Consider the following 8,054-nt stretch of genomic DNA (forward strand, 5'->3'; position numbering starts at 1 on the left):
ATATTTATTGCCATCTCAGGAAATGTTCCATTATTCTTTGGTAAGTGGTGGCCGTGAATTTCAGCCTGTCTGCCCGGCCACAAAGGAGACCATTGGGCAGATTATTTCCAGCAGCCGGGCTCTGCTGAGGAATGAAGCATCACCTCCCAGCTCCAAGGGTATTGTGCCTGCAAAACCCTGGCTGATTCCCTCTGCGGTAAGGAACAAGACCCAGATCCCACAAATCCCCTGGGGAGAGGGCAGCTGGGCAGCCAAGCAGCCTGAGGGGCTGCTCCTGGTGGATTTGCAATACAGGGAAAACACCACGGGCACCTTCAGCACACGGTTTAAATATTCACAGTAAAAATAATGAGTTTAATTCTGTGTTCGGCTAACAAAGCTGTTCCAAGAGGCTGTTTCAGTCCACTCAGAATCCTCAGAAAGCAGTTCAGTGGGTTTTGATGGAGGTAGAAAAGGCAGAGAGTCCAAGCCACCAACTGGATGGGACACAAGACAGGTCCTAGTGAGCCTCTGGCAAAGCTCCCTTTGTCTTCTCACACCAACTGCTCTGGAACAGGATGGGGAGAAACAACCATTTAATCCCTTATTTTTTTTCCCCCTGTGAAAATATCTAATCACTTTCCAAGTCTATGTAAGCTTCCAGTACCTAAAATTTCCTGTGGCAATGAGTCCTACTTTCTACCGGGCTGCTGGGTAAAGAGTTTGTCTTTGCTTCTTGGAAGTTCTCTAGATCTTCCCAGTATCTAGAACAGAAGGGATGGCATCTCGAGGGACAGGTGGAAAGGTGGGACTGTGTGAACCTCATGAAGTTCAACAAGTGAAGTATCCAATGCCAGGTTGGATGGGGCTTGGAGCAACCTGGGCTAGTGGAAGGTGTCCCTGCCCATGGCAGGGAGTTGGAATTGGATGATCTCTAAGGTCCCTTCCAGCCCAAACCATTCTGGGATTCTGTAACACTCCTGATTCCAAGTGTTTATTGGACTAAGCCATCATTGCTGATTAATTCTTCAGCTTTACAACACAAACAATTTTGTGTCTGGCCCTGCCTTTATCAATCCTTGCCTTCTGTGGATAATTTTCTAGGCTTCTTCCCATCCATTTTTTGTGGGCTACTCACAAATTACTCAAGGCAGGAGATACCAGACATTCATTAAGCAGCACAAAAACATTTCCCATTTTGGCCTCTCTTACCTCCCTGGTTTTTTTTTGGACTACCATGGACCAGCAGTGTCATTTTGATTATTTCCGGCGTAACTGTCAGATCTCCTTCCTGAGCAGTAACAGCCAGTTCAGAGACCAATGATTTCCCCCTGTGCACTGTTTTTCATTTAGCATCCTTGAATTTCATCTGCTGTTTTATTATCTGCTCACTAAATATCATAAGGTCCTTTTCCCATTCTTGGAGGTTGGCTGTGTTTTAATCTTTTTGGTATTAACTAAGCATTGCCATCAAATGTTCTTTTTTTTAAATTTTCTCCCAGACCCACCTGGACTCCCCAGATTCAGGGGACTGATGCACAATAAAAGGCCTGTCAATATTAAATTGTCACTAAGTGCAAAAGCATCTTCTCAAGGCTCCACAGGGTAGAGGATGCAGGTGACAAAGTCACATCTACCACCATGCACAGTGGCTTTATAGATAATAACTCAATAACTGTTGAATTTTAGCATAGCTAACACAAGCTGAAATGAGAAAAAGCCTCTCTAAAACAAGTAGTCTTTTCAAATTCCTTTTAAATTCTCCTCTGGAGCTGTAACTGTGATGTTTACCAGCAACTCTGAAAATGGGTGATTTCAGAGCCTGGGGAAAACAAGAGGTTTTAGTTTCCCACCCCAGGGGAGGGAGTTACCAGGGTAAGTCGAGCGCAGCTAGGAGCAAACACAGACTCGGGATTTAAAGGGTTTCCCAGCATGGGGGTTCTGGGGCTTTAGAGCTGCTGGGGCTTCATCATCTAAAATCAGGTTTAGTTGAGGTTTTTTTATTCTGAAAAATATATACAGTGGCTATGAATTCTTTAATCTGTCAAGCCTCAGCAGGAAAAGGGTGTCCTTGATGAAGGCTCCTGTTCTCTCACTGAAGGGATGAACAGAGAAAAACCCTTTTTTCCCAGCGACAGAATGGGCCACCAGCATGTCCAGCAGAACGGAGCACAGAAGCACTGGAGATGGAAATGGCAAATGGAAAAGGCTCCACAAAAGGCTCCTCTGCCTTTGTTTACAGCCCTGCCAAGTTCTGTGGTTCCCTGGTTTTCAGAAACGGCTGTTTTCTAAACCCTTTTAGCCAATGGGCCATGGACACTTTGGAAAAGTGCCCATTAAAATGAGCCATGGGCCCTCCAGTAGCCATCCCTCAAAGCCAGGTGGGAGAAAATATTTTATTAACTACTAAAGGATGGGTTTCCTCTATAATGAACCTTTCTGCAGTATTGAAGAAAAGCCATGTCTTACTTCCCCTCCCTAATAAATGGCTTCTTCAGAGTTTAATTAACTTCTCCCTGTTCTTCTTTTGTGGCTAAGCATCACCCTGACCATGAGACAAACTCTGTTTGTTCCTTTATCTGGGAGAGTGCTGGCCTGTCAGATAAACTGCTCTGCCTAATTTTCTGGGGCTTTTTCTCTTCCCACTTTACATATCCCAGGGAGGGAGGCAGTAATAACAGAAGGTGATGCTTTTTGGCAGCTGGATACCTTTGGGATTGGGAAGGAGCACCTCCTTAATACAACCTGGACCATGCTCCTGCAGTGCTGGCAGGGGCTGGGAATGGGGACCCGTCTCACAGACCCACCAGAAACTGGGTCAGGCTCTCTGCCTGGTCCTTTATTTCCTTAGGCTTGAAAACAAACCTGGAGGAAACAATTTTTTGCCCTTCCAGGAGTACAGGATTTTGTATTCTCAGCAGCACTTGTCTGTCCCCATGCGTATGTATAAATATAGCTCAAAATCAATAGGAGTGAGATTAGGTCACTGTATTTCTGAGAAATGTGCTCCTGAAACTAACCAGCCTCTGCTCCTTCAGGCTTCCTGTGGTGCTCCAGGACTGGCTACATGTGCCGAGACAGTGGCACAGCCTGGAGAAGGCAAGGGCTGTTCTCTTTTTAAATTGGTGAATTTGGGCCAAGTCAAGAGGGACCATCACAAACTTCTGCTTTGGCTTTTCAGCTCAGCTCTTAGCCCATCCCACAGCAGAAGGCAGGAGCAGGAGCTCCCATTTTGGGGTGGGAGGGAGGTAGGAGCTCCTGAGTACCAGCTGGAGAAATAGGTGGCCTTTTCCATGCAATGCCTGGGCTCCTTCTTGGGAAAAGATCCCAGGGCCAGCCTTGTTATACACGGACCTGAGTGGTGCCACTTGATTAATTGTGCCAGGCCAGGAGCAGCCAGGGACTTTTGTGACACCAATGCAGTAATGGTCTCCAGCACACAGACAATCCCAGAGGATGTGTCCTTCCTACCCAAATGAAATTAATTAATGGTGGCAATAAATAAACCACTCCAGACAAATGAGAGCAGCCGCCAGCACAACAGAAGACAAATATAGGGAAAGCAGAGCGTTTTGCAGTACGTTTCTGGGGAAGGAATAAATGGGGAAGAGCTAACACTTGCTTTTTTTGGATACACTAAGTGAAATGGGGCTGCAAGAGGAGGATGGGCCAGCACGAAGCATCCCAGGGGAGCAACAGCAGCTGTGGCTGACCATTCATCCCTCTTCAGTGCTCAGCATAAGCTCCACCACCATGTGCAGCTGAACTCCAACAACTCTCCTCCACAGCCACGATCCTGTTTGTCTGCCCTAACCCTGCCTTGTGTATCCAGCTGTTTTACCCACCTCCCACACCCCTGGTGGCATAACTAAAACGACTGTGTGTGGTTGATACAGATCACATTAATCCATCACAAGCAAGCCCTGAATGATTACAAGGCTGATTATCAGGGCCTGACACACCCCTGTGCTCACTCCACCCCTTTTAGGTCCTGCCTGGGCATTTCCTTGGATCCCCACCCGGAGGTCTAATCACCAGGCTCTGGAGCACCTCTTAGGCACTCCTAATTGGCACATGACAAAGTGCCTGCCACACGATGGTCAATACCAATTAGCATACTTATTAAGTGAACATGAGTGTTGGCAGCAGTTATCTAATTACCTTAACAAGCCCATCAGGGAGAGGTATCAAACCCTGCGGAGCAGCAGGGAAACGAGCTGCCCTCGGATAAGGGACAGGATGGGATCTTTGGAGCAAGTCCAGGAGAGAGCCATGAAGATGATTAGAGGGAAGGAACACCTATCCTATAGGGAAAGGCTGAGAGAATTGTGATTGTTCAGCCTGGAGAAGAGAAGCTTCAGGGAGAACTTAGAGCCCCTTCCAGTGCCCAAAGAGGCTCCAAGAGAGGTTGAGAGGGACTTTGGACAAGGGCATGGAGTGACAGGACAAGGGCGAATGGCTTCCCACTGCCAGAAAGCATGGTCAGATGGGATATTGGGAAGGAATTCTTCACTGTGAGAGTGGGGAGGCCCTGGCACAGGTTGTTCAGAAGAAGTTGTGGCTGCCTCATCCCTGGAAGTGTCCAGGTTGGACAGGGCTTGGAGCACCCTGGAAGGTGCCCCTGCCTATGGCAGGGGGTTTAAAACATGATGAGCTTTAAAGATTCGACCCAGACCACTCCATGACTTGCTGAAATCCCTGCTCCCTGTGTAGGGCCCACTGTCTAACACAGGTGAGTTTGCTGAGCAGCTCCCAGCTCCCACCACTTCCAGGGGTAATGTGACTCAGACATTTGGGGGTTTCCTTCTGCAGGATTAATTTCCTGGAAGCCAGGGAACAGGAGTAATGAGAGAGGCCAAGACACCTGAAATTACATTTACCAGGCTCCACAAGGCTGGTGCTTTTTATTTATTTCCCTTCTTTTTGCATATCACCCCCAGGCTGAGCTTAGCCTGTGGGTACCACCATTATTAGAGAGCAGGCAGGGGGAGAGTTGAGACAATGTTTGTGCCTGGGAACCAAAACAGACCCCGTGCACTGTTTTAATGTAATGCTCATAAAAGTCTGCAATGCTGATTTCTTCTTTTTCTTTTTCTCCTTGGAATTGGTATGACAGAGCATTGCTGGTGGAAGTTTCTCTGCCTTTTATGTCAGGGCTGGCATGGTATCATAAGATCACAGAATAGTTTGGGTGAGAAGGGACCTTAAAGACCATCTCATTCCATCCCCCTGCCATAGGCAGGGACACCTTCCTCTATCCCAGATTGCTCTAAGCCCTTCCAACCTGGCCTTGGACACTTCAGGGATCCAGGGGTAGCCACAGCTTCTCTGTGCAACTTGTGCCAGGGCCAACGACTCCTCCCTTTGCAAGGGAGAGGGCAACTCTTATGGGTGGAGAAGATGCCAGTTTTGCATTTTCAGATTTGAAAATGAGCAAGACCAGAGGGTTCTGGCTGCTACAACAGACTCAGAGCAGAGTAAGGGCCTGGGGGAAGAGTGAGGAAAATCCATGATCCTGTTGAAGCAGCACCCCGCTCTACTCACCATTTTGCCTTTTCTGTCCAGCCTTGACTTTTTTCCTCCACCATTTTCCTTAAGTTTCTCCATCCCTTGACAAGCTGAGAAGCACCATCAGTCCGTCCAGCATGCTCCTTGCTCCCAAGAGGCTGATCCAGGATGGATGGAGAACATCAGTCTTCCCTACTGTGGAGTCTACCGCATGTCAAATGCAAGCAGCACGCTGAGTAACTCATCTTTTCTGCGTGCCTAATAAGCAAAAATTAGAAGAAAATTACGTGGGGAAGTCAGCAGTAAGTAGGAGGGAACGGGTTGTAATTATCTGGCTATTAATTGGCATAAAGTTCCAGTTTAATGCTCTCAGGCCTGTGTCCCTATTTCCTAGGGAAATTTTCTCTCTATTAGCTTTGGATGAGAACTGGGATTCTCTCTGGAAGCTCTGAGTCCACCCAAAAAGGTGACTTTCAGCTTCAGTCCCCCAGCAGGTTTTTGTTTTCACACACTGAGGGATAAAATTAAGGGGTCATTTCTAACATGGCTTCATCTGCCCAAGGTGAAGGTGGAAAGAGCCAAGTTTTACCTTTTACCATTGGGTGATGATAACCAAGGATGACCCTTTTAAAATTCAGCCCACATGCAAATGTTTGCTCCAAATAAAAGAACTCAAAGGATTATCCTCATGGCTTCTGCCAGCCCTGGGAATTCCCTAAGGGAGAGGTGAGAACCTCCTGCCCCAGCGGCTGCTCATCAAAACCTGCCAATTAAACAGAACCAAAATGTTCTGAGCAGTGAACATCCATCAAACCCCACAGAGAATTTCAAGGAATGATGTGCAGGTTCCTGCCAACTCACCTGGCAAGGGACCAGGCAGCCCATCCACCTGCTCCATGCTGCTCCTGCCATGCACGATACAGCTCTGCCACGGGAGAGGGGGAAGCTGCAGATGTTTGCTGTTGAACCAACACACACAGGTATTCACAGCTCTACAAAAGAGGTGGGAAGCATGGCCTTTCCTCCTCAGGAATCCCACAGGCAGCTGGAAGAAGCTGGAGCAGCAGGCAAATCTGCTGTGCTATTACAAATGGGGGAGGGGGGGGGCCAAGGGAGGAGGGAGAAAATAAGTTTTTAGATTTTTCTTTGCTAAAACAAGGTATTTCCATGGATAAATCAAAGTGCTCTCAATTTTGCATCAGGTTTCCTCTGGAAGTCAAAGGCTTCCTTCCAAAGGGGAAAGGCAGGTCAACCCTGCTCTGGTGGATACAAACACCCTTCAAGCTGCTCTTGCCAGCATCCCAACAGGAGCTGTGGGGACCTAAAGATTTATCTTTAAGCTACAGACCCTTCTCCTTTAATGCCCAAGCAGGAGGAAAGCACTTACTAAAGTGAACTCAGGAAAAAAAAAGGGAAAAAAGGAAATTAGGGGAGAAATAGGGAGAAAACAAACAAGAAGAAACAACAGGGGGGAAAAAGGAAAAAAAAAAACCAAACAGGAAAGAGGATGCAGGGATTTTATACACTTCACAGCTTGGAAACTCATGGCAAGGTGTTGGGGTCTCCTCCCCCGCCATGTAGCCCTGGGAGAGGGGCCCTGAGGGCACAGACACGGGGTTTCCCTGCCCCTGCTCAGCCTCGTTCCCATTGGTTGGTTTGTGTTCCCTGCGCGGGCAGAAGGACCCTTGGTCCCGTGACTGGAACAGTTCCTGGGCAGAGCTCCGGCCATGCGGCTGGAGAAATAAACATCTCTGAAACAGCTATCAAGAATCTGTCTGTCCATATATATTTCCTTTCCACGGGACTCCTGGTTTGATATATGCGTGTTGCAGGATCCCCACTGCAACATAATGGTGGAGAATTGTGAGCAGAACGATCCCCCATCCCTAAGCGACTGATTTGTGTGAGTAAACCCTGGAAACTTTGGATTCCTCTTCTTGGTTTTGTTTTGCTGTTCCATATCTAAACTATGGAGGAACCATGGGAAGACTCTTGGCTCTCAGAGCCGCATATGGACATTTATCTTAAACTTAAAATGATTCTTGAACAACGATTTGTAAATTTTAGCTTGATTCAAGCTCAAAAAGAACTGAAACACTTCCTGGCATGGTTGTTTAAGAACTTTTTCTATGTTTCTTGGGATTTAATTCTTACGAAGGGCTTTTGGAAAACCGTTTGGACACAGTTAATTTCTGAGTCAAAATATATGCCGATGGAAGAATATTTTCGTGAATATTATTTAATTACCAAGACTGTTGAGCAATGTCAGCTGTGTCTTGGCGAAGGGAAGCCTGGCGCAGGGACCGTGCGGCCCAGGCCACGTGCACCGAGCGCTCTGCGAGCAGCAGCGAGGCAGTTCCCGCGTGCGGGTGGAGCCAAGCGAGCCGCAGTGTCGGCGGCAGAGCGAGGCGCGGCGGGACCCGGCGGTGCCCACCTGGCCCAGCGCAGCGCGTGGTGGAGCGAGCCCCATGAACGCCCGACCAAGAGGGGCGGCGCGCGGGCGGCGATGGCGGTGGAACGGAGCCGCGCCCAGCCGAGACGCGGGCTGGAGCAGGGCACGGGGGGGT

General features: G+C 48.3%; 1 long non-coding RNA gene across 1 annotated transcript; it reads right to left on the reverse strand.

The window, feature by feature from the left end:
- Positions 1-218: 218 nt before the first annotated feature.
- Positions 219-6,596, reverse strand: LOC125329775. Its single transcript, XR_007205270.1, has 3 exons — positions 6,349-6,596; positions 5,524-5,745; positions 219-547 (listed from the first exon to the last, which is right to left on the reverse strand). It is a non-coding gene; the product is annotated as an uncharacterized LOC125329775 (long non-coding RNA).
- Between the last annotated feature and the right edge of the window lie 1,458 nt (positions 6,597-8,054).

Source organism: Corvus hawaiiensis, chromosome 8 (assembly GCF_020740725.1).
Source record: "Corvus hawaiiensis isolate bCorHaw1 chromosome 8, bCorHaw1.pri.cur, whole genome shotgun sequence".
Classification (NCBI taxonomy): Eukaryota; Metazoa; Chordata; class Aves; order Passeriformes; family Corvidae; genus Corvus; species Corvus hawaiiensis.